Source organism: Lepisosteus oculatus, chromosome 14 (genome assembly GCF_040954835.1).
Source record: "Lepisosteus oculatus isolate fLepOcu1 chromosome 14, fLepOcu1.hap2, whole genome shotgun sequence".
In the NCBI taxonomy this organism is placed as follows: Eukaryota; Metazoa; Chordata; class Actinopteri; order Semionotiformes; family Lepisosteidae; genus Lepisosteus; species Lepisosteus oculatus.
The window spans coordinates 34,469,278-34,490,790 of record NC_090709.1 but is presented as its reverse complement, the minus strand read 5'-3'; the positions used below and the strand labels follow the sequence as shown (position 1 = coordinate 34,490,790).

General features: G+C 51.6%; 22 non-coding genes and 9 pseudogenes across 22 annotated transcripts; all 31 read left to right on the top strand.

Moving 5' to 3' along the window:
* Nucleotides 1–65: 65 nt before the first annotated feature.
* LOC138245433 (5S ribosomal RNA) lies at nt 66–184 on the top strand. Its single transcript, XR_011194043.1, has one exon. It is a non-coding gene; the product is annotated as a 5S ribosomal RNA (ribosomal RNA).
* Nucleotides 185–721: 537 nt separating this feature from the next.
* LOC138244713 (5S ribosomal RNA) lies at nt 722–840 on the top strand. Its single transcript, XR_011193328.1, has one exon. It is a non-coding gene; the product is annotated as a 5S ribosomal RNA (ribosomal RNA).
* Nucleotides 841–1,377: 537 nt separating this feature from the next.
* LOC138216527 (5S ribosomal RNA) lies at nt 1,378–1,496 on the top strand. Its single transcript, XR_011180239.1, has one exon. It is a non-coding gene; the product is annotated as a 5S ribosomal RNA (ribosomal RNA).
* A 538-nt stretch (nt 1,497–2,034) lies between these two features.
* Nucleotides 2,035–2,153, top strand: LOC138217920 (5S ribosomal RNA; annotated as a pseudogene).
* A 537-nt stretch (nt 2,154–2,690) lies between these two features.
* Nucleotides 2,691–2,809, top strand: LOC138245428 (5S ribosomal RNA). Its single transcript, XR_011194038.1, has one exon. It is a non-coding gene; the product is annotated as a 5S ribosomal RNA (ribosomal RNA).
* A 536-nt stretch (nt 2,810–3,345) lies between these two features.
* Nucleotides 3,346–3,464, top strand: LOC138217663 (5S ribosomal RNA). The gene has a single exon (XR_011181375.1). It is a non-coding gene; the product is annotated as a 5S ribosomal RNA (ribosomal RNA).
* Nucleotides 3,465–4,000: 536 nt separating this feature from the next.
* Nucleotides 4,001–4,119, top strand: LOC138245339 (5S ribosomal RNA). The gene has a single exon (XR_011193949.1). It is a non-coding gene; the product is annotated as a 5S ribosomal RNA (ribosomal RNA).
* A 536-nt stretch (nt 4,120–4,655) lies between these two features.
* Nucleotides 4,656–4,774, top strand: LOC138216638 (5S ribosomal RNA). The gene has a single exon (XR_011180350.1). It is a non-coding gene; the product is annotated as a 5S ribosomal RNA (ribosomal RNA).
* A 536-nt stretch (nt 4,775–5,310) lies between these two features.
* Nucleotides 5,311–5,429, top strand: LOC138217770 (5S ribosomal RNA; annotated as a pseudogene).
* Nucleotides 5,430–5,966: 537 nt separating this feature from the next.
* On the top strand, nt 5,967–6,085 carry LOC138244878 (5S ribosomal RNA). The gene has a single exon (XR_011193493.1). It is a non-coding gene; the product is annotated as a 5S ribosomal RNA (ribosomal RNA).
* Nucleotides 6,086–6,622: 537 nt separating this feature from the next.
* LOC138219033 (5S ribosomal RNA) lies at nt 6,623–6,731 on the top strand (annotated as a pseudogene).
* Nucleotides 6,732–7,268: 537 nt separating this feature from the next.
* Nucleotides 7,269–7,387, top strand: LOC138218988 (5S ribosomal RNA; annotated as a pseudogene).
* Nucleotides 7,388–7,924: 537 nt separating this feature from the next.
* Nucleotides 7,925–8,043, top strand: LOC138244351 (5S ribosomal RNA). The gene has a single exon (XR_011192964.1). It is a non-coding gene; the product is annotated as a 5S ribosomal RNA (ribosomal RNA).
* Nucleotides 8,044–8,580: 537 nt separating this feature from the next.
* LOC138218890 (5S ribosomal RNA) lies at nt 8,581–8,699 on the top strand. Its single transcript, XR_011181550.1, has one exon. It is a non-coding gene; the product is annotated as a 5S ribosomal RNA (ribosomal RNA).
* A 537-nt stretch (nt 8,700–9,236) lies between these two features.
* LOC138244712 (5S ribosomal RNA) lies at nt 9,237–9,355 on the top strand. Its single transcript, XR_011193327.1, has one exon. It is a non-coding gene; the product is annotated as a 5S ribosomal RNA (ribosomal RNA).
* A 537-nt stretch (nt 9,356–9,892) lies between these two features.
* Nucleotides 9,893–10,011, top strand: LOC138217342 (5S ribosomal RNA). Its single transcript, XR_011181054.1, has one exon. It is a non-coding gene; the product is annotated as a 5S ribosomal RNA (ribosomal RNA).
* A 537-nt stretch (nt 10,012–10,548) lies between these two features.
* LOC138244340 (5S ribosomal RNA) lies at nt 10,549–10,667 on the top strand. Its single transcript, XR_011192953.1, has one exon. It is a non-coding gene; the product is annotated as a 5S ribosomal RNA (ribosomal RNA).
* Nucleotides 10,668–11,204: 537 nt separating this feature from the next.
* Nucleotides 11,205–11,323, top strand: LOC138218879 (5S ribosomal RNA). Its single transcript, XR_011181549.1, has one exon. It is a non-coding gene; the product is annotated as a 5S ribosomal RNA (ribosomal RNA).
* Nucleotides 11,324–11,860: 537 nt separating this feature from the next.
* Nucleotides 11,861–11,979, top strand: LOC138217371 (5S ribosomal RNA). Its single transcript, XR_011181083.1, has one exon. It is a non-coding gene; the product is annotated as a 5S ribosomal RNA (ribosomal RNA).
* Nucleotides 11,980–12,516: 537 nt separating this feature from the next.
* LOC138244329 (5S ribosomal RNA) lies at nt 12,517–12,635 on the top strand. Its single transcript, XR_011192942.1, has one exon. It is a non-coding gene; the product is annotated as a 5S ribosomal RNA (ribosomal RNA).
* A 537-nt stretch (nt 12,636–13,172) lies between these two features.
* LOC138217370 (5S ribosomal RNA) lies at nt 13,173–13,291 on the top strand. The gene has a single exon (XR_011181082.1). It is a non-coding gene; the product is annotated as a 5S ribosomal RNA (ribosomal RNA).
* A 537-nt stretch (nt 13,292–13,828) lies between these two features.
* Nucleotides 13,829–13,947, top strand: LOC138216367 (5S ribosomal RNA). The gene has a single exon (XR_011180079.1). It is a non-coding gene; the product is annotated as a 5S ribosomal RNA (ribosomal RNA).
* Nucleotides 13,948–14,484: 537 nt separating this feature from the next.
* LOC138217339 (5S ribosomal RNA) lies at nt 14,485–14,603 on the top strand. The gene has a single exon (XR_011181051.1). It is a non-coding gene; the product is annotated as a 5S ribosomal RNA (ribosomal RNA).
* Nucleotides 14,604–15,140: 537 nt separating this feature from the next.
* LOC138218766 (5S ribosomal RNA) lies at nt 15,141–15,249 on the top strand (annotated as a pseudogene).
* Nucleotides 15,250–15,786: 537 nt separating this feature from the next.
* On the top strand, nt 15,787–15,905 carry LOC138218868 (5S ribosomal RNA). Its single transcript, XR_011181548.1, has one exon. It is a non-coding gene; the product is annotated as a 5S ribosomal RNA (ribosomal RNA).
* A 537-nt stretch (nt 15,906–16,442) lies between these two features.
* On the top strand, nt 16,443–16,551 carry LOC138218893 (5S ribosomal RNA; annotated as a pseudogene).
* A 537-nt stretch (nt 16,552–17,088) lies between these two features.
* LOC138218287 (5S ribosomal RNA) lies at nt 17,089–17,207 on the top strand (annotated as a pseudogene).
* Nucleotides 17,208–17,744: 537 nt separating this feature from the next.
* On the top strand, nt 17,745–17,863 carry LOC138217316 (5S ribosomal RNA). The gene has a single exon (XR_011181028.1). It is a non-coding gene; the product is annotated as a 5S ribosomal RNA (ribosomal RNA).
* A 537-nt stretch (nt 17,864–18,400) lies between these two features.
* LOC138218041 (5S ribosomal RNA) lies at nt 18,401–18,519 on the top strand (annotated as a pseudogene).
* Nucleotides 18,520–19,056: 537 nt separating this feature from the next.
* LOC138217827 (5S ribosomal RNA) lies at nt 19,057–19,175 on the top strand (annotated as a pseudogene).
* Nucleotides 19,176–19,712: 537 nt separating this feature from the next.
* On the top strand, nt 19,713–19,831 carry LOC138245391 (5S ribosomal RNA). The gene has a single exon (XR_011194000.1). It is a non-coding gene; the product is annotated as a 5S ribosomal RNA (ribosomal RNA).
* The last annotated feature ends 1,682 nt before the right edge of the window (nt 19,832–21,513 follow it).

Genomic DNA, 21,513 nt, shown 5'->3' with positions numbered 1-21,513 from the left:
AGCGTCGTAAAAGAGGTGACGGAGCTGTCCTCTCAATAAGAAGGGTGCCAGCGAGCCTTGCTCTCGCTTACGGCCACACCCCCTTGAGCACGCCTGATCTCGTCTGATCTCGGAAGCTAAACAGGGATGGGCCTGGTTAGTACTTGGCTGGGAGACCGCCTGGGAATACCAGGTGCTGTAAGCTTTTAAGCGCAGGAGGCGCCCTATCCCCGCTCGCTGGCTCATTCCCCTCTTCACACGTGCAGTGCGGCTTGTCCGTCTGTTTATTTGTCAGCTTTGGCGAGACACGGGTGCTAGTGTATTAGCGTGAGCGTTTTTTATTCTGATCATGAACAGTTTAACAAGTCCGCAAAGGATCGAGGAAAGGTTTATCGCCAGCTGAAAAGAGACACAGCGCTTCGGCTGTGGAGACTTGTTCGGCTGGCGTTCGGAGAGTCGCGTTTTTCAGAATTGTATTGAGATCGTTTTCCACAGAGCTCAGATGTCAAAGCACAGCAGCAGCTCTCCACAGCGATCCTCTATAGCGCCCTTTCTCCCGCAGCTCCGTCCTCATTGGAAGGAAGCAAGAGTGAAAGGCTGAAGTGAAATAGAGCGGGGACGAAGGCAGTGAAGAGAGAGAACGTGGGAAGAAGAGAAAAACGCAAAGGAAAAAAAGCAGCGTCGTAAAAGAGGTGACGGAGCTGTCCTCTCAATAAGAAGGGTGCCAGCGAACCTTGCTCTTGCTTACGGCCACACCCCCTTGAGCACGCCTGATCTCGTCTGATCTCGGAAGCTAAACAGGGATGGGCCTGGTTAGTACTTGGATGGGAGACCGCCTGGGAATACCAGGTGCTGTAAGCTTTTAAGCGCAGGAGGCGCCCTATCCCCGCTCGCTCGCTCATTCCCCTGTTCACACGTGCAGTGCGGCTTGTCCGTCTGTTTATTTGTCAGCTTTGGTGAGACACGGGTGCTTGTGTATTAGCGTGAGCGTTTTTTATTCTGATCAGGAACAGTTTTACAAGTCCGCAAAGGATCGAGGAAAGGTTTATCGCCAGCTGAAAAGAGACACAGCGCTTCGGCTGTGGAGACTTGTTCGGCTGGCGTTCGGAGAGTCGCGTTTTTCAGAATTGTATTGAGATCGTTTTCCACAGAGCTCAGATGTCAAAGCACAGCAGCAGCTCTCCACAGCGATCCTCTATAGCGCCCTTTCTCCTGCAGCTCCGTCCTCATTGGAAGGAAGCAAGAGTGAAAGGCTGAAGTGAAATAGAGCGGGGACGAAGGCAGTGAAGAGAGAGAACGTGGGAAGAAGAGAAAAACGCAAGGGAAAAAAAGCAGCGTCGTAAAAGAGGTGACGGAGCTGTCCTCTCAATAAGAAGGGTGCCAGCGAGCCTTGCTCTCGCTTACGGCCACACCCCCTTGAGCACGCCTGATCTCATCTGATCTCGGAAACTAAACAGGGATGGGCCTGGTTAGTACTTGGATGGGAGACCGCCTGGGAATACCAGGTGCTGTAAGCTTTTAAGCGCAGGAGGCGCCCTATCCCTGCTCGCTCGCTCATTCCCCTGTTCACACGTGCAGTGCGGCTTGTCCGTCTGTTTATTTGTCAGCTTTGGCGAGACACGGGTGCTTGTGTATTAGCGTGAGCGTTTTTTTGTTCTGATCAGGAACAGTTTAATAAGTCCGCAAAGAATCGAGGAAAGGTTTATCTCCAGCTGAAAAGAGACACAGCGCATCGGCTGTGGAGACTTGTTCGGCTGGCGTTCGGAGAGTCGCGTTTTTCAGAATTGTATTGAGATCGTTTTCCACAGAGCTCAGATGTCAAAGCACAGCAGCAGCTCTCCACAGCGATCCTCTATAGCGCCCTTTCTCCCGCAGCTCCGTCCTCATTGGAAGGAAGCAAGAGTGAAAGGCTGAAGTGAAATAGAGCGGGGACGAAGGCAGTGAAGAGAGAGAACGTGGGAAGAAGAGAAAAACGCAAGGGAAAAAGAGCAGCGTCGTAAAAGAGGTGACGGAGCTGTCCTCTCAATAAGAAGGGTGCCAGCGAGCCTTGCTCTCGCTTACGGCCACACCCCCTTGAGCACGCCTGATCTTGTCTGATCTTGGAAGCTAAACAGGGATGGGCCTGGTTAGTACTTGGATGGGAGACCGCCTGGGAATACCAGGTGCTGTAAGCTTTTAAGCGCAGGAGGCGCCCTATCCCCGCTCGCTCGCTCATTCCCCTGTTCACACGTGCAGTGCGGCTTGTCCGTCTGTTTATTTGTCAGCTTTGGCGAGACACGGGTGCTTGTGTATTAGCGTGAGCGTTTTTTATTCTGATCAGGAACAGTTTTACAAGTCCGCAAAGGATCGAGGAAAGGTTTATCGCCAGCTGAAAAGAGACACAGCGCTTTGGCTGTGGAGACTTGTTCGGCTGGCGTTCGGAGAGTCGCGTTTTTCAGAATTGTATTGAGATCGTTTTCCACAGAGCTCAGATGTCAAAGCACAGCAGCAGCTCTCCACAGCGATCCTCTATAGCGCCCTTTCTCCCGCAGCTCCGTCCTCATTGGAAGGAAGCAAGAGTGAAAGTCTGAAGTGAAATAGAGCGGGGACGAAGGCAGTGAAGAGAGAGAACGTGGGAAGAAGAGAAAAACGCAAGGGAAAAAAAGCAGCGTCGTAAAAGAGGTGACGGAGCTGTCCTCTCAATAAGAAGGGTGCCAGCGAGCCTTGTTCTCGCTTACGGCCACACCCCCTTGAGCACGCCTGATCTCGTCTGATCTCGGAAGCTAAGCAGGGATGGGCCTGGTTAGTACTTGGATGGGAGACCGCCTGGGAATACCAGGTGCTGTAAGCTTTTAAGCGCAGGAGGCGCCCTATCCCCGCTCGCTCGCTCATTCCCCTGTTCACACGTGCAGTGCGGCTTGTCCGTCTGTTTATTTGTCAGCTTTGGCGAGACACGGGTGCTTGTGTATTAGCGTGAGCGTTTTTTATTCTGATCAGGAACAGTTTTACAAGTCCGCAAAGGATCGAGGAAAGGTTTATCGCCAGCTGAAAAGAGACACAGCGCTTCGGCTGTGGAGACTTGTTCGGCTGGCGTTCGGAGAGTCGCGTTTTTCAGAATTGTATTGAGATCGTTTTCCACAGAGCTCAGATGTCAAAGCACAGCAGCAGCTCTCCACAGCGATCCTCTATAGCGCCCTTTCTCCCGCAGCTCCGTCCTCATTGGAAGGAAGCAAGAGTGAAAGGCTGAAGTGAAATAGAGCGGGGACGAAGGCAGTGAAGAGAGAGAACGTGGGAAGAAGAGAAAAACGCAAGGGAAAAAAGCAGCGTCGTAAAAGAGGTGACGGAGCTGTCCTCTCAATAAGAAGGGTGCCAGCGAGCCTTGCTCTCGCTTATGGCCACACCCCCTTGAGCACGCCTGATCTCGTCTGATCTCGGTAGCTAAACAGGGATGGGCTTGGTTAGTACTTGGATGGGGGACCGCCTGGGAATACCAGGTGCTGTAAGCTTTTAAGCGCAGGAGGCGCCCTATCCCCGCTCGCTCGCTCATTCCCCTGTTCATACGTGCAGTGCGGCTTGTCCGTCTGTTTATTTGTCAGCTTTGGCGAGACACGGGTGCTTGTGTATTAGCGTGAGCGTTTTTTATACTGATCAGGAACAGTTTAACAAGTCCGCAAAGGATCGAGGAAAGGTTTATCGCCAGCTGAAAAGAGACACAGCGCTTCGGCTGTGGAGACTTGTTCGGCTGGCGTTCGGAGAGTCGCGTTTTTCAGAATTGTATTGAGATCGTTTTCCACAGAGCTCAGATGTCAAAGCACAGCAGCAGCTCTCCACAGCGATCCTCTATAGCGCCCTTTCTCCCGCAGCTCCGTCCTCATTGGAAGGAAGCAAGAGTGAAAGGCTGAAGTGAAATAGAGCGGGGACGAAGGCAGTGAAGAGAGAGAACGTGGGAAGAAGAGAAAAACGCAAGGGAAAAAAGCAGCGTCGTAAAAGAGGTGACGGAGCTGTCCTCTCAATAAGAAGGGTGCCAGCGAGCCTTGCTCTCGCTTATGGCCACACCCCCTTGAGCACGCCTGATCTCGTCTGATCTCGGAAGCTAAACAGGGATGGGCCTGGTTAGTACTTGGATGGGAGACCGCCTGGGAATACCAGGTGCTGTAAGCTTTTAAGCGCAGGAGGCGCCCTATCCCCGCTCGCTCGCTCATTCCCCTGTTCACACGTGCAGTGCGGCTTGTCCGTCTGTTTATTTGTCAGCTTTGGCGAGACACGGGTGCTTGTGTATTAGCGTGAGCGTTTTTTATTCTGATCAGGAACAGTTTTACAAGTCCGCAAAGGATCGAGGAAAGGTTTATCGCCAGCTGAAAAGAGACACAGCGCTTCGGCTGTGGAGACTTGTTCGGCTGGCGTTCGGAGAGTCGCGTTTTTCAGAATTGTATTGAGATCGTTTTCCACAGAGCTCAGATGTCAAAGCACAGCAGCAGCTCTCCACAGCGATCCTCTATAGCGCCCTTTCTCCCGCAGCTCCGTCCTCATTGGAAGGAAGCAAGAGTGAAAGGCTGAAGTGAAATAGAGCGGGGACGAAGGCAGTGAAGAGAGAGAACGTGGAAAGAAGAGAAAAACGCAAGGGAAAAAAGCAGCGTCGTAAAAGAGGTGACGGAGCTGTCCTCTCAATAAGAAGGGTGCCAGCGAGCCTTGCTCTCGCTTACGGCCACACCCCCTTGAGCACGCCTGATCTCGTCTGATCTTGGAAGCTAAACAGGGATGGGCCTGGTTAGTACTTGGATGGGAGACCGCCTGGGAATACCAGGTGCTGTAAGCTTTTAAGCGCAGGAGGCGCCCTATCCCCGCTCGCTCGCTCATTCCCCTGTTCACACGTGCAGTGCGGCTTGACCGTCTGTTTATTTGTCAGCTTTGGCGAGACACGGGTGCTTGTGTATTAGCGTGAGCGTTTTTTATTCTGATCAGGAACAGTTTTACAAGTCCGCAAAGGATCGAGGAAAGGTTTATCGCCAGCTGAAAAGAGACACAGCGCTTCGGCTGTGGAGACTTGTTCGGCTGGCGTTCGGAGAGTCGCGTTTTTCAGAATTGTATTGAGATCGTTTTCCACAGAGCTCAGATGTCAAAGCACAGCAGCAGCTCTCCACAGCGATCCTCTATAGCGCCCTTTCTCCCGCAGCTCCGTCCTCATTGGAAGGAAGCAAGAGTGAAAGGCTGAAGTGAAATAGAGCGGGGACGAAGGCAGTGAAGAGAGAGAACGTGGAAAGAAGAGAAAAACGCAAGGGAAAAAAGCAGCGTCGTAAAAGAGGTGACGGAGCTGTCCTCTCAATAAGAAGGGTGCCAGCGAGCCTTGCTCTTGCTTACGGCCACACCCCCTTGAGCACGCCTGATCTCGTCTGATCTTGGAAGCTAAACAGGGATGGGCCTGGTTAGTACTTGGATGGGAGACCGCCTGGGAATACCAGGTGCTGTCAGCTTTTAAGCGCAGGAGGCGCCCTATCCCCGCTCGCTCGCTCATTCCCCTGTTCACACGTGCAGTGCGGCTTGTCCGTCTCTTTATTTGTCAGCTTTGGCGAGACACGGGTGCTTGTGTATTAGCGTGAGCGTTTTTTATTCTGATCAGGAACAGTTTTACAAGTCCGCAAAGGATCGAGGAAAGGTTTATCGCCAGCTGAAAAGAGACACAGCGCTTCGGCTGTGGAGACTTGTTCGGCTGGCGTTCGGAGAGTCGCGTTTTTCAGAATTGTATTGAGATCGTTTTCCACAGAGCTCAGATGTCAAAGCACAGCAGCAGCTCTCCACAGCGATCCTCTATAGCGCCCTTTCTCCCGCAGCTCCGTCCTCATTGGAAGGAAGCAAGAGTGAAAGGCTGAAGTGAAAAGGAGCGGGGACGAAGGCAGTGAAGAGAGAGAACGTGGGAAGAAGAGAAAAACGCAAGGGAAAAAAAGCAGCGTCGTAAAAGAGGTGACGGGGCTGTCCTCTCAATAAGAAGGGTGCCAGCGAGCCTTGCTCTCGTTTACGGCCACACCCCCTTGAGCACGCCTGATCTCGTCTGATCTCGGAAGCTAAACAGGGATGGGCCTGGTTAGTACTTGGATGGGAGACCGCCTGGGAATACCAGGTGCTGTAAGCCTTTAAGCGCAGGAGGCGCCCTATCCCCGCTCGCTCGCTCATTCCCCTGTTCACACGTGCAGTGCGGCTTGTCCGTCTGTTTATTTGTCAGCGTTGGCGAGACACGGGTGCTTGTGTATTAGCGTGAGCGTTTTTTATTCTGATCAGGAACAGTTTTACAAGTCCGCAAAGGATCGAGGAAAGGTTTATCGCCAGCTGAAAAGAGACACAGCGCTTCGGCTGTGGAGACTTGTTCGGCTGGCGTTCGGAGAGTCGCGTTTTTCAGAATTGTATTGAGATCGTTTTCCACAGAGCTCAGATGTCAAAGCACAGCAGCAGCTCTCCACAGCGATCCTCTATAGCGCCCTTTCTCCCGCAGCTCCGTCCTCATTGGAAGGAAGCAAGAGTGAAAGGCTGAAGTGAAATAGAGCGGGGACGAAGGCAGTGAAGAGAGAGAACGTGGGAAGAAGAGAAAAACGCAAGGGAAAAAAAGCAGCGTCGTAAAAGAGGTGACGGAGCTGTCCTCTCAATAAGAAGGGTGCCAGCGAGCCTTGCTCTCGCTTATGGCCACACCCCCTTGAGCACACCTGATCTTGGAAGCTAAACAGGGATGGGCCTGGTTAGTACTTGGATGGGAGACCGCCTGGGAATACCAGGTGCTGTAAGCTTTTAAGCGCAGGAGGCGCCCAATCCCAGCTCGCTCGCTCATTCCCCTGTTCACACGTGCAGTGCGGCTTGTCCGTCTGTTTATTTGTCAGCTTTGGCGAGACACGGGTGCTTGTGTATTAGCGTGAGCGTTTTTTATTCTGATCAGGAACAGTTTTACAAGTCCGCAAAGGATCGAGGAAAGGTTTATCGCCAGGTGAAAAGAGACACAGCGCTTCGGCTGTGGAGACTTGTTCGGCTGGCGTTCGGAGAGTCGCGTTTTTCAGAATTGTATTGAGATCGTTTTCCACAGAGCTCAGATGTCAAAGCACAGCAGCAGCTCTCCACAGCGATCCTCTATAGCGCCCTTTCTCCCGCAGCTCCGTCCTCATTGGAAGGAAGCAAGAGTGAAAGGCTGAAGTGAAATAGAGCGGGGACGAAGGCAGTGAAGAGAGAGAACGTGGGAAGAAGAGAAAAACGCAAGGGAAAAAAAGCAGCGTCGTAAAAGAGGTGACGGAGCTGTCCTCTCAATAAGAAGGGTGCCAGGGAGCCTTGCTCTAGCTTATGGCCACAACCCCTTGAGCATGCCTGATCTCGTCTGATCTCGGAAGCTGAACAGAGATGGGCCTGGTTAGTACTTGGATGGGAGACCGCCTGGGAATACCAGGTGCTGTAAGCTTTTAAGCGCAGGAGGCGCCCTATCCCCGCTCGCTCGCTCATTCCCCTGTTCACACGTGCAGTGCGGCTTGTCCGTCTGTTTATTTGTCAGCTTTGGCGAGACACGGGTGCTTGTGTATTAGCGTGAGCGTTTTTTATTCTGATCAGGAACAGTTTTACAAGTCCGCAAAGGATCGAGGAAAGGTTTATCGCCAGCTGAAAAGAGACACAGCGCTTCGGCTGTGGAGACTTGTTCGGCTGGCGTTCGGAGAGTCGCGTTTTTCAGAATTGTATTGAGATCGTTTTCCACAGAGCTCAGATGTCAAAGCACAGCAGCAGCTCTCCACAGCGATCCTCTATAGCGCCCTTTCTCCCGCAGCTCCGTCCTCATTGGAAGGAAGCAAGAGTGAAAGGCTGAAGTGAAATAGAGCGGGGACGAAGGCAGTGAAGAGAGAGAACGTGGGAAGAAGAGAAAAACGCAAGGGAAAAAAAGCAGCGTCGTAAAAGAGGTGACGGAGCTGTCCTCTCAATAAGAAGGGTGCCAGCGAGCCTTGCTCTCGCTTACGGCCACACCCCCTTGAGCACGCCTGATCTCGTCTGATCTCAGAAGCTAAACAGGGATGGGCCTGGTTAGTACTTGGATGGGAGACCGCCTGGGAATACCAGGTGCTGTAAGCTTTTAAGCGCAGGAGGCGCCCTATCCCCGCTCGCTCGCTCATTCCCCTGTTCACACGTGCAGTGCGGCGTGTCCGTCTGTTTATTTGTCAGCTTTGGCGAGACACGGGTGCTTGTGTATTAGCGTGAGCGTTTTTTATTCTGATCAGGAACAGTTTTACAAGTCCGCAAAGGATCGAGGAAAGGTTTATCGCCAGCTGAAAAGAGACACAGCGCTTCGGCTGTGGAGACTTGTTCGGCTGGCGTTCGGAGAGTCGCGTTTTTCAGAATTGTATTGAGATCGTTTTCCACAGAGCTCAGATGTCAAAGCACAGCAGCAGCTCTCCACAGCGATCCTCTATAGCGCCCTTTCTCCCGCAGCTCCGTCCTCATTGGAAGGAAGCAAGAGTGAAAGGCTGAAGTGAAATAGAGCGGGGACGAAGGCAGTGAAGAGAGAGAACGTGGGAAGAAGAGAAAAACGCAAGGGAAAAAAAGCAGCGTCGTAAAAGAGGTGACAGAGCTGTCCTCTCAATAAGAAGGGTGCCAGCGAGCCTTGCTCTCGCTTATGGCCACACCCCCTTGAGCACACCTGATCTCGTCTGATCTCGGAAGCTAAACAGGGATGGGCCTGGTTAGTACTTGGATGGGAGACCGCCTGGGAATACCAGGTGCTGTAAGCTTTTAAGCACAGGAGGCGCCCTATCCCCGCTCGCTCGCTCATTCCCCTGTTCACACGTGCAGTGCGGCGTGTCCGTCTGTTTATTTGTCAGCTTTGGCGAGACACGGGTGCTTGTGTATTAGCGTGAGCGTTTTTTATTCTGATCAGGAACAGTTTTACAAGTCCGCAAAGGATCGAGGAAAGGTTTATCGCCAGCTGAAAAGAGACACAGCGCTTCGGCTGTGGAGACTTGTTCGGCTGGCGTTCGGAGAGTCGCGTTTTTCAGAATTGTATTGAGATCGTTTTCCACAGAGCTCAGATGTCAAAGCACAGCAGCAGCTCTCCACAGCGATCCTCTATAGCGCCCTTTCTCCCGCAGCTCCGTCCTCATTGGAAGGAAGCAAAAGTGAAAGGCTGAAGTGAAATAGAGCGGGGACGAAGGCAGTGAAGAGAGAGAACGTGGGAAGAAGAGAAAAACGCAAGGGAAAAAAAGCAGCGTCGTAAAAGAGGTGACGGAGCTGTCCTCTCAATAAGAAGGGTGCCAGCGAGCCTTGCTCTCGCTTACGGCCACACCCCCTTGAGCACGCCTGATCTCGTCTGATCTCGGAAGCTAAACAGGGATGGGCCTGGTTAGTACTTGGATGGGAGACCGCCTGGGAATACCAGGTGCTGTAAGCTTTTAAGCGCAGGAGGCGCCCTATCCCCGCTCGCTCGCTCATTCCCCTGTTCACACGTGCAGTGCGGCTTGTCCGTCTGTTTATTTGTCAGCTTTGGCGAGACACGGGTGCTTGTGTATTAGCGTGAGCGTTTTTTATTCTGATCAGGAACAGTTTTACAAGTCCGCAAAGGATCGAAGAAAGGTTTATCGCCAGCTGAAAAGAGACACAGCGCTTCGGCTGTGGAGACTTGTTCGGCTGGCGTTCGGAGAGTCGCGTTTTTCAGAATTGTATTGAGATCGTTTTCCACAGAGCTCAGATGTCAAAGCACAGCAGCAGCTCTCCACAGCGATCCTCTATAGCGCCCTTTCTCCCGCAGCTCCGTCCTCATTGGAAGGAAGCAAGAGTGAAAGGCTGAAGTGAAATAGAGCGGGGACGAAGGCAGTGAAGAGAGAGAACGTGGGAAGAAGAGAAAAACGCAAGGGAAAAAAAGCAGCGTCGTAAAAGAGGTGACGGAGCTGTCCTCTCAATAAGAAGGGTGCCAGCGAGCCTTGCTCTCGCTTACGGCCACACCCTCTTGAGCACGCCTGAACTCGTCTGATCTCGGAAGCTAAACAGGGATGGGCCTGGTTAGTACTTGGATGGGAGACCGCCTGGGAATACCAGGTGCTGTAAGCTTTTAAGCGCAGGAGGCGCCCTATCCCCGCTCGCTCGCTCATTCCCCTGTTCTCACGTGCAGTGCGGCTTGTCCGTCTGTTTATTTGTCAGCTTTGGCGAGACGCGGGTGCTTGTGTATTAGCGTGAGCGTTTTTTATTCTGATCAGGAACAGTTTTACAAGTCCGCAAAGGATCGAGGAAAGGTTTATCGCCAGCTGAAAAGAGACACAGCGCTTCGGCTGTGGAGACTTGTTCGGCTGGCGTTCGGAGAGTCGCGTTTTTCAGAATTGTATTGAGATCGTTTTCCACAGAGCTCAGATGTCAAAGCACAGCAGCAGCTCTCCACAGCGATCCTCTATAGCGCCCTTTCTCCCGCAGCTCCGTCCTCATTGGAAGGAAGCAAGAGTGAAAGGCTGAAGTGAAATAGAGCGGGGACGAAGGCAGTGAAGAGAGAGAACGTGGGAAGAAGAGAAAAACGCAAGGGAAAAAAAGCAGCGTCGTAAAAGAGGTGACGGAGCTGTCCTCTCAATAAGAAGGGTGCCAGCGAGCCTTGCTCTCGCTTACGGCCACACCCCCTTGAGCACGCCTGATCTCGTCTGATCTCAGAAGCTAAACAGGGATGGGCCTGGTTAGTACTTGGATGGGAGACCGCCTGGGAATACCAGGTGCTGTAAGCTTTTAAGCGCAGGAGGCGCCCTATCCCCGCTCGCTCGCTCATTCCCCTGTTCACACGTGCAGTGCGGCTTGTCCGTCTGTTTATTTGTCAGCTTTGGCGAGACACGGGTGCTTGTGTATTAGCGTGAGCGTTTTTTATTCTGATCAGGAACAGTTTTACAAGTCCGCAAAGGATCGAGGAAAGGTTTATCGCCAGCTGAAAAGAGACACAGCGCTTCGGCTGTGGAGACTTGTTCGGCTGGCGTTCGGAGAGTCGCGTTTTTCAGAATTGTATTGAGATCGTTTTCCACAGAGCTCAGATGTCAAAGCACAGCAGCAGCTCTCCACAGCGATCCTCTATAGCGCCCTTTCTCCCGCAGCTCCGTCCTCATTGGAAGGAAGCAAGAGTGAAAGGCTGAAGTGAAATAGAGCGGGGACGAAGGCAGTGAAGAGAGAGAACGTGGGAAGAAGAGAAAAACGCAAGGGAAAAAAAGCAGCGTCGTAAAAGAGGTGACAGAGCTGTCCTCTCAATAAGAAGGGTGCCAGCGAGCCTTGCTCTCGCTTATGGCCACACCCCCTTGAGCACACCTGATCTCGTCTGATCTCGGAAGCTAAACAGGGATGGGCCTGGTTAGTACTTGGATGGGAGACCGCCTGGGAATACCAGGTGCTGTAAGCTTTTAAGCGCAGGAGGCGCCCTATCCCCGCTCGCTCGCTCATTCCCCTGTTCACACGTGCAGTGCGGCGTGTCCGTCTGTTTATTTGTCAGCTTTGGCGAGACACGGGTGCTTGTGTATTAGCGTGAGCGTTTTTTATTCTGATCAGGAACAGTTTTACAAGTCCGCAAAGGATCGAGGAAAGGTTTATCGCCAGCTGAAAAGAGACACAGCGCTTCGGCTGTGGAGACTTGTTCGGCTGGCGTTCGGAGAGTCGCGTTTTTCAGAATTGTATTGAGATCGTTTTCCACAGAGCTCAGATGTCAAAGCACAGCAGCAGCTCTCCACAGCGATCCTCTATAGCGCCCTTTCTCCCGCAGCTCCGTCCTCATTGGAAGGAAGCAAAAGTGAAAGGCTGAAGTGAAATAGAGCGGGGACGAAGGCAGTGAAGAGAGAGAACGTGGGAAGAAGAGAAAAACGCAAGGGAAAAAAAGCAGCGTCGTAAAAGAGGTGACGGAGCTGTCCTCTCAATAAGAAGGGTGCCAGCGAGCCTTGCTCTCGCTTACGGCCACACCCCCTTGAGCAGGCCTGATCTCGTCTGATCTCGGAAGCTAAACAGGGATGGGCCTGGTTAGTACTTGGATGGGAGACCGCCTGGGAATACCAGGTGCTGTAAGCTTTTAAGCGCAGGAGGCGCCCTATCCCCGCTCGCTCGCTCATTCCCCTGTTCACACGTGCAGTGCGGCTTGTCCGTCTGTTTATTTGTCAGCTTTGGCGAGACACGGGTGCTTGTGTATTAGCGTGAGCGTTTTTTATTCTGATCAGGAACAGTTTTACAAGTCCGCAAAGGATCGAGGAAAGGTTTATCGCCAGCTGAAAAGAGACACAGCGCTTCGGCTGTGGAGACTTGTTCGGCTGGCGTTCGGAGAGTCGCGTTTTTCAGAATTGTATTGAGATCGTTTTCCACAGAGCTCAGATGTCAAAGCACAGCAGCAGCTCTCCACAGCGATCCTCTATAGCGCCCTTTCTCCCGCAGCTCCGTCCTCATTGGAAGGAAGCAAGAGTGAAAGGCTGAAGTGAAATAGAGCGGGGACGAAGGCAGTGAAGAGAGAGAACGTGGGAAGAAGAGAAAAACGCAAGGGAAAAAAAGCAGCGTCGTAAAAGAGGTGACGGAGCTGTCCTCTCAATAAGAAGGGTGCCAGCGAGCCTTGCTCTCGCTTACGGCCACACCCCCTTGAGCACGCCTGATCTCGTCTGATCTCAGAAGCTAAACAGGGATGGGCCTGGTTAGTACTTGGATGGGAGACCGCCTGGGAATACCAGGTGCTGTAAGCTTTTAAGCGCAGGAGGCGCCCTATCCCTGCTCGCTCGCTCATTCCCCTGTTCACACGTGCAGTGCGGCGTGTCCGTCTGTTTATTTGTCAGCTTTGGCGAGACACGGGTGCTTGTGTATTAGCGTGAGTGTTTTTTATTCTGATCATGAACAGTTTAACAAGTCCGCAAAGGATCGAGGAAAGGTTTATCGCCAGCTGAAAAGAGACACAGCGCTTCGGCTGTGGAGACTTGTTCGGCTGGCGTTCGGAGGGTCGCGTTTTTCAGAATTGTATTGAGATCGTTTTCCACAGAGCTCAGATGTCAAAGCACAGCAGCAGCTCTCCACAGCGATCCTCTATAGCGCCCTTTCTCCCGCAGCTCCGTCCTCATTGGAAGGAAGCAAGAGTGAAAGGCTGAAGTGAAATAGAGCGGGGACGAAGGCAGTGAAGAGAGAGAACGTGGGAAGAAGAGAAAAACGCAAGGGAAAAAAAGCAGCGTCGTAAAAGAGGTGACGGAGCTGTCCTCTCAATAAGAAGGGTGCCAGCGAGCCTTGCTCTCGCTTACGGCCACACCCCCTTGAGCAGGCCTGATCTCGTCTGATCTCGGAAGCTAAACAGGGATGGGCCTGGTTAGTACTTGGATGGGAGACCGCCTGGGAATACCAGGTGCTGTAAGCTTTTAAGCGCAGGAGGCGCCCTATCCCCGCTCGCTCGCTCATTCCCCTGTTCACACGTGCAGTGCGGCTTGTCCGTCTGTTTATTTGTCAGCTTTGGCGAGACGCGGGTGCTTGTGTATTAGCGTGAACGTTTTTTATTCTGATCAGGAACAGTTTTACAAGTCCGCAAAGGATCGAAGAAAGGTTTATCGCCAGCTGAAAAGAGACACAGCGCTTCGGCTGTGGAGACTTGTTCGGCTGGCGTTCGGAGAGTCGCGTTTTTCAGAATTGTATTGAGATCGTTTTCCACAGAGCTCAGATGTCAAAGCACAGCAGCAGCTCTCCACAGCGATCCTCTATAGCGCCCTTTCTCCCGCAGCTCCGTCCTCATTGGAAGGAAGCAAGAGTGAAAGGCTGAAGTGAAATAGAGCGGGGACGAAGGCAGTGAAGAGAGAGAACGTGGGAAGAAGAGAAAAACGCAAGGGAAAAAAAGCAGCGTCGTAAAAGAGGTGACGGAGCTGTCCTCTCAATAAGAAGGGTGCCAGCGAGCCTTGCTCTCGCTTACGGCCACACCCCCTTGAGCACGCCTGAACTCGTCTGATCTCGGAAGCTAAACAGGGATGGGCCTGGTTAGTACTTGGATGGGAGACCGCCTGGGAATACCAGGTGCTGTAAGCTTTTAAGCGCAGGAGGCGCCCTATCCCCGCTCGCTCGCTCACTCCCCTGTTCACATGTGCAGTGCGGCTTGTCCGTCTGTTTATTTGTCAGCTTTGGCGAGACACGGGTGCTTGTGTATTAGCGTGAGCGTTTTTTATTCTGATCAGGAACAGTTTTACAAGTCCGCAAAGGATCGAGGAAAGGTTTATCGCCAGCTGAAAAGAGACACAGCGCTTCGGCTGTGGAGACTTGTTCGGCTGGCGTTCGGAGAGTCACGTTTTTCAGAATTGTATTGAGATCGTTTTCCACAGAGCTCAGATGTCAAAGCACAGCAGCAGCTCTCCACAGCGATCCTCTATAGCGCCCTTTCTCCCGCAGCTCCGTCCTCATTGGAAGGAAGCAAAAGTGAAAGGCTGAAGTGAAATAGAGCGGGGACGAAGGCAGTGAAGAGAGAGAACGTGGGAAGAAGAGAAAAACGCAAGGGAAAAAAAGCAGCGTCGTAAAAGAGGTGACGGAGCTGTCCTCTCAATAAGAAGGGTGCCAGCGAGCCTTGCTCTCGCTTACGGCCACACCCCCTTGAGCACGCCTGATATCATCTGATCTCGGAAGCTAAACAGGGATGGGCCTGGTTAGTACTTGGATGGGAGACCGCCTGGGAATACCAGGTGCTGTAAGCTTTTAAGCGCAGGAGGCGCCCTATCCCCGCTCGCTCGCTCATTCCCCTGTTCACACGTGCAGTGCGGCTTGTCCGTCTGTTTATTTGTCAGCTTTGGCGAGACACGGGTGCTTGTGTATTAGCGTGAGCGTTTTTTATTCTGATCAGGAACAGTTTTACAAGTCCGCAAAGGATCGAGGAAAGGTTTATCGCCAGCTGAAAAGAGACACAGCGCTTCGGCTGTGGAGACTTGTTCGGCTGGCGTTCGGAGAGTCGCGTTTTTCAGAATTGTATTGAGATCGTTTTCCACAGAGCTCAGATGTCAAAGCACAGCAGCAGCTCTCCACAGCGATCCTCTATAGCGCCCTTTCTCCCGCAGCTCCGTCCTCATTGGAAGGAAGCAAGAGTGAAAGGCTGAAGTGAAATAGAGCGGGGACGAAGGCAGTGAAGAGAGAGAACGTGGGAAGAAGAGAAAAACGCAAGGGAAAAAAAGCAGCGTCGTAAAAGAGGTGACGGAGCTGTCCTCTCAATAAGAAGGGTGCCAGCGAGCCTTGCTCTCGCTTACGGCCACACCCCCTTGAGCACACCTGATCTCGGAAGCTAAACAGGGATGGGCCTGGTTAGTACTTGGATGGGAGACCGCCTGGGAATACCAGGTGCTGTAAGCTTTTAAGCGCAGGAGGCGCCCTATCCCCGCTCGCTCGCTCATTCCCCTGTTCACACGTGCAGTGCGGCTTGTCCGTCTGTTTATTTGTCAGCTTTGGCGAGACACGGTTGCTTGTGTATTAGCGTGAGCGTTTTTTATTCTGATCAGGAACAGTTTTACAAGTCCGCAAAGGATCGAGGAAAGGTTTATCGCCAGCTGAAAAGAGACACAGCGCTTCGGCTGTGGAGACTTGTTCGGCTGGCGTTCGGAGAGTCGCGTTTTTCAGAATTGTATTGAGATCGTTTTCCACAGAGCTCAGATGTCAAAGCACAGCAGCAGCTCTCCACAGCGATCCTCTATAGCGCCCTTTCTCCCGCAGCTCCGTCCTTATTGGAAGGAAGCAAAAGTGAAAGGCTGAAGTGAAATAGAGCGGGGACGAAGGCAGTGAAGAGAGAGAACGTGGGAAGAAGAGAAAAACGCAAGGGAAAAAAAGCAGCGTCGTAAAAGAGGTGACGGAGCTGTCCTCTCAATAAGAAGGGTGCCAGCGAGCCTTGCTCTCGCTTATGGCCACACCCCCTTGAGCACACCTGATCTCGTCTGATCTCGGAAGCTAAACAGGGATGGGCCTGGTTAGTACTTGGATGGGAGACCGCCTGGGAATACCAGGTGCTGTAAGCTTTTAAGCGCAGGAGGCGCCCTATCCCCGCTCGCTCGCTCATTCCCCTGTTCAAACGTGCAGTGCAGCTTGTCCGTCTGTTTATTTGTCAGCTTTGGCGAGACACGGGTGCTTGTGTATTAGCGTGAGCGTTTTTTATTCTGATCAGGAACAGTTTTACAAGTCCGCAAAGGATCGAGGAAAGGTTTATCGCCAGCTGAAAAGAGACACAGCGCTTCGGCTGTGGAGACTTGTTCGGCTGGCGTTCAGAGAGTCGCATTTTTCAGAATTGTATTGAGATCGTTTTCCACAGAGCTCAGATGTCAAAGCACAGCAGCAGCTCTCCACAGCGATCCTCTATAGCGCCCTTTCTCCCGCAGCTCCGTCCTCATTGGAAGGAAGCAAGAGTGAAAGGCTGAAGTGAAATAGAGCGGGGACGAAGGCAGTGAAGAGAGAGAACGTGGGAAGAAGAGAAAAACGCAAGGGAAAAAAAGCAGCGTCGTAAAAGAGGTGACGGAGCTGTCCTCTCAATAAGAAGGGTGCCAGCGAGCCTTGCTCTCGCTTACGGCCACACCCCCATGAGCACACCTGATCTCGGAAGCTAAACAGGGATGGGCCTGGTTAGTACTTGGATGGGAGACCGCCTGGGAATACCAGGTGCTGTAAGCTTTTAAGCGCAGGAGGCGCCCTATCCCCGCTCGCTCGCTCATTCCCCTGTTCACACGTGCAGTGCGGCTTGTCCGTCTGTTTATTTGTCAGCTTTGGCGAGACACGGGTGCTTGTGTATTAGCGTGAGCGTTTTTTATTCTGATCAGGAACAGTTTTACAAGTCCGCAAAGGATCGAGGAAAGGTTTATCGCCAGCTGAAAAGAGACACAGCGCTTCGGCTGTGGAGACTTGTTCGGCTGGCGTTCGGAGAGTCGCGTTTTTCAGAATTGTATTGAGATCGTTTTCCACAGAGCTCAGATGTCAAAGCACAGCAGCAGCTCTCCACAGCGATCCTCTATAGCGCCCTTTCTCCCGCAGCTCCGTCCTCATTGGAAGGAAGCAAGAGTGAAAGGCTGAAGTGAAATAGAGCAGGGACGAAGGCAGTGAAGAGAGAGAACGTGGGAAGAAGAGAAAAACGCAAGGGAAAAAAAGCAGCGTCGTAAAAGAGGTGACGGAGCTGTCCTCTCAATAAGAAGGGTGCCAGCGAGCCTTGCTCTCGCTTATGGCCACACCCCCTTGAGCACGCCTGATCTCGTCTGATCTTGGAAGCTAAACAGTGATGGGCCTGGTTAGTACTTGGATGGGAGACCGCCTGGGAATACCAGGTGCTGTAAGCTTTTAAGCGCAGGAGGCGCCCTATCCCCGCTCGCTCGCTCATTCCCCTGTTCACACGTGCAGTGCGGCTTGTCCGTCTGTTTATTTGTCAGCTTTGGCGAGACACGGTTGCTTGTGTATTAGCGTGAGCGTTTTTTATTCTGATCAGGAACAGTTTTACAAGTCCGCAAAGGATCGAGGAAAGGTTTATCGCCAGCTGAAAAGAGACACAGCGCTTTGGCTGTGGAGACTTGTTCGGCTGGCGTTCGGAGAGTCGCGTTTTTCAGAATTGTATTGAGATCGTTTTCCACAGAGCTCAGATGTCAAAGCACAGCAGCAGCTCTCCACAGCGATCCTCTATAGCGCCCTTTCTCCCGCAGCTCCGTCCTCATTGGAAGGAAGCAAAAGTGAAAGGCTGAAGTGAAATAGAGCGGGGACGAAGGCAGTGAAGAGAGAGAACGTGGGAAGAAGAGAAAAACGCAAGGGAAAAAAAGCAGCGTCGTAAAAGAGGTGACGGAGCTGTCCTCTCAATAAGAAGGGTGCCAGCGAGCCTTGCTCTCGCTTATGGCCACACCCCCTTGAGCACGCCTGATCTCGTCTGATCTCGGAAGCTAAACAGGGATGGGCCTGGTTAGTACTTGGATGGGAGACCACCTGGGAATACCAGGTGCTGCAAGCTTTTAAGCGCAGGAGGCGCCCTATCCCCGCTCGCTCGCTCATTCCCCTGTTCACACGTGCAGTGCGGCTTGTCCGTCTGTTTATTTGTCAGCTTTGGCGAGAAACGGTTGCTTGTGTATTAGCGTGAGCGTTTTTTATTCTGATCATGAACAGTTTAACAAGTCCGCAAAGGATCGAGGAAAGGTTTATCGCCAGCTGAAAAGAGACACAGCGCTTCGGCTGTGGAGACTTGTTCGGCTGGCGTTCGGAGAGTCGCGTTTTTCAGAATTGTATTGAGATCGTTTTCCACAGAGCTCAGATGTCAAAGCACAGCAGCAGCTCTCCACAGCGATCCTCTATAGCGCCCTTTCTCCCGCAGCTCCGTCCTCATTGGAAGGAAGCAAGAGTGAAAGGCTGAAGTGAAATAGAGCGGGGACGAAGGCAGTGAAGAGAGAGAACGTGGGAAGAAGAGAAAAACGCAAGGGAAAAAGAGCAGCGTCGTAAAAGAGGTGACGGAGCTGTCCTCTCAATAAGAAGGGTGCCAGCGAGCCTTGCTCTCGCTTACGACCACACCCCCTTGAGCACGCCTGATCTCGTCTGATCTCGGAAACTAAACAGGGATGGGCCTGGTTAGTACTTGGATGGGAGACCGCCTGGGAATACCAGGTGCTGTAAGCTTTTAAGCGCAGGAGGCGCCCTATCCCCGCTCGCTCGCTCATTCCCCTGTTCACACGTGCAGTGCGGCTTGTCCGTCTGTTTATTTGTCAGCTTTGGCGAGACACGGGTGCTTGTGTATTAGCGTGAGCGTTTTTTATTCTGATCATGAACAGTTTTACAAGTCCGCAAAGGATCGAGGAAAGGTTTATCGCCAGCTGAAAAGAGACACAGCGCTTCGGCTGTGGAGACTTGTTCGGCTGGCGTTCGGAGAGTCGCGTTTTTCAGAATTGTATTGAGATCGTTTTCCACAGAGCTCAGATGTCAAAGCACAGCAGCAGCTCTCCACAGCGATCCTCTATAGCGCCCTTTCTCCCGCAGCTCCGTCCTCATTGGAAGGAAGCAAGAGTGAAAGGCTGAAGTGAAATAGAGCGGGGACGAAGGCAGTTAAGAGAGAGAACGTGGGAAGAAGAGAAAAACGCAAGGGAAAAAAAGCAGCGTCGTAAAAGAGGTGACGGAGCTGTCCTCTCAATAAGAAGGGTGCCAGCGAGCCTTGCTCTCGCTTACGGCCACACCCCCTTGAGCACGCCTGAACTCGTCTGATCTCGGAAGCTAAACAGGGATGGGCCTGCTTAGTACTTGGATGGGAGACCGCCTGGGAATACCAGGTGCTGTAAGCTTTTAAGCGCAGGAGGCGCCCTATCCCCGCTCGCTCGCTCATTCCCCTGTTCACACGTGCAGTGCGGCTTGTCCGTCTGTTTATTTGTCAGCTTTGGCGAGACACGGGTGCTTGTGTATTAGCGTGAGCGTTTTTTATTCTGATCAGGAACAGTTTAACAAGTCCGCAAAGGATCGAGGAAAGGTTTATCGCCAGCTGAAAAGAGACACAGCGCTTCGGCTGTGGAGACTTGTTCGGTTGGCGTTCGGAGAGTCGCGTTTTTCAGAATTGTATTGAGATCGTTTTCCACAGAGCTCAGATGTCAAAGCACAGCAGCAGCTCTCCACAGCGATCCTCTATAGCGCCCTTTCTCCCGCAGCTCCGTCCTCATTGGAAGGAAGCAAGAGTGAAAGGCTGAAGTGAAATAGAGCGGGGACGAAGGCAGTGAAGAGAGAGAACGTGGGAAGAAGAGAAAAACGCAAGGGAAAAAAAGCAGCGTCGTAAAAGAGGTGACGGAGCTGTCCTCTCAATAAGAAGGGTGCCAGCGAGCCTTGCTCTCGCTTACGGCCACACCCCCTTGAGCACGCCTGATCTCGTCTGATCTCGGAAGCTAAACAGGGATGGGCCTGGTTAGTACTTGGATGGGAGACCGCCTGGGAATGCCAGGTGCTGTAAGCTTTTAAGCGCAGGAGGCGCCCTATCCCCGCTCGCTCGCTCATTCCCCTGTTCACACGTGCAGTGCGGCTTGTCCGTCTGTTTATTTGTCAGCTTTGGCGAGACACGGGTGCTTGTGTATTAGCGTGAGCGTTTTTTATTCTGATCAGGAACAGTTTAACAAGTCCGCAAAGGATCGAGGAAAGGTTTATCGCCAGCTGAAAAGAGACACAGCGCTTCGGCTGTGGAGACTTTATTAATAAGGCCCCTCAGTAGTTGAGATCTCTGTTATTCCCATCTAGAAACATGCAATCAGCATGTTATTGCTGAAGCAATAGTCACAACATTATTCCACACCTGGGTGAGATGCGGGTTATGATGACAGTCATGCTTTCTACACCTTATACTGAGCTCAGAAATGGACCAAGCGGACATCTCACGAGCAGATCCCTCCGCGTATAAGAAAGGCAACTTGTCTCAGCAAAAATACAAAAAGGCAAAAATCCCACACTTGGAATGCAAACGTACCCTAAAAAGGAAACACGGTTTTAAAACGAACTTGATTTTCCCCTGGAGAAACCTTTTTATGGACACACATCGCACCTATTACACATGTAGAACTAAATATAAAGATAAAACTTAATATAAGAAGTCATGACATATCACACATGACGAAGTCTGGTCCAGAATAAACAGTTTACACTGACCCACCTTTATTTACCCTGGTCACTCACTTCTATTAACTGTTTAACTGGGTAACAAATTAATATTTGTTTCAATTTGGGATCTACACCTGGGAGCCCTGAAATGTTGGCCAGAGGGGAGAAGCTGATATTCAGACGTGAGAATATATTAAAATAAAGGATCTGATGTTGTTTTTCACCTGTCTAATCAAAGCTTGTTCAAAAATTATCTGATTATAGGACACACGAGTTTATAATCATACTCATTCCACTTTTTAACCCCGTATATATGCACAATATGAAACGTATATACACTAAATCTCACGTGTGACTCCCATAATATACATTTCTTTACGAAAATTAGGAACACTTACTACAATTATCAACCCCCCATGACGAGGCAATATTTCATACCTTTGTTTCTTTGTGGGTTCAAAGTTCTGTCCTGTCGTTTCACACGTAATGTTTTGGTAGTTATCTCAATTTTCCTTTGCAATTATCTCCAAGATCATCATCAACTTTTTGTAAAACGCTATGCACAACTGATATTTAAAGAAAGTCCTGTACCAAAACGTCTTCGTAGGGAAAGACAACTTTTTTTCCTTACGTTAGTCGCTACACGGTTACTCAAAAAATCCATTCACCGCCTTTAAAAAAAAAGTTTCGTTTTTTATTGTGGTTCACTGACATTTCTGTCACAATTCTGAGGGACCCCAAATAAAATTCACTTGCCGGTATAAAGACGCCGGCGAGGATAAGACAGGTATCGAGCCACCTGCGTATCTAGCGGACGTTTAAAATAAAAAAATGGCGTGTAATGTTGCGAAGGGCTACTGTTTTTTTTATAGTTTGTCGATTGTAAGGGACGTGGGCCGCGACAGAAATACTGGACGGGGTGGGAAAAGGTTTATTGATGGTTTATTGTACCGCAACGGTCACAATTGACTCACCAGCAAAGATGGCGCCGAGGCCACATCGGCTCCCTCCCGCCCTGCCTCGCACCGAAGCTCGAGCTGCGGAGCG